Below are 993 nucleotides of genomic sequence, written 5' to 3'. Positions count from 1 at the left end.
ATTTTTTTTAATTAATGTTTATTTTATTACAATACTAAACTTCCTCCTTTACCCGGGCTTGGGATCGGCAAAATTAACCATAAAGAGACACTATGGCAGAGTTACAATTTCTATTTCTTTCAACTTTTTTTTTACTTTTTCTTTTTTCCCTTGTGTTCCACTAAGGAGCCTAGAAATTATTATCTTAGAGTGGAAAACACAATGGATAAGGTGATTAAATGACTGTGGCTTTGTGAATCAAATGTCGTTATTTATTTAAGATAAAACATTTCAAATTCAGATTACATCCGCATCGCCTCGGCGCTGAATGTAAGCAGGGCGGGGCGGCACTGCGTTATCAACCTTCACCATCAAGCTTTCATGTAAGAGTCTCCAAAAGCTGCCAGTGACACCAGAAATATCGCTAGATTTGTCGCTAGTCGCTTTTTTAAAAAAAGAGTCGCTGGAGGGGTCTGAAAAGTCGCTAAATATAGCGACAAAGTCACTGCAACTGTAGCGTATATTAGCTGTGACATATGAATCAAGATGCTATGACCGAAAAAATTTGATTGACAGATGACCGTTGATATATGATTGGCCGAATTTAGGTGTTTAGGCTGACGTAGAACTAACTGACCTGAAGAAGATAACGGAAAAAAAACACAGATTTTAAGACCGGATTTTTCTAAAATAGAAAGTTTCTAACTTTTGGGACAATATGGTCTGATAAAAAGTACATTTATACACATGTTTAAGCCAGAATGACATTTAAATATGATTTCCCTACAACTTTAAGTAGAAAAGTTCTAAAGGAAACTGTAGTTAAAAGTAGGGATGCAGGATATAATGGGCCCCCTATCGGTATCGGCCTTAAAACTGAATATCGGACATCGGCCACCCCACCAATATTTAACCCGATATTTGATCAGCTTCTGAGTTTCTAAAGTCTAAAAAAAAAAACAAAAAAAAACTACTTCTTCTTCTTCCTTAAAAACGTCTAAAGATGAGGGAAAA

The sequence above is a fragment of the Cyprinodon variegatus genome, unplaced genomic scaffold, assembly GCF_000732505.1.
Source record: "Cyprinodon variegatus isolate N-32 unplaced genomic scaffold, C_variegatus-1.0 Scaffold1443, whole genome shotgun sequence".
NCBI lineage: Eukaryota > Metazoa > Chordata > Actinopteri > Cyprinodontiformes > Cyprinodontidae > Cyprinodon > Cyprinodon variegatus.
This window is presented reverse-complemented; position numbering follows the sequence as displayed.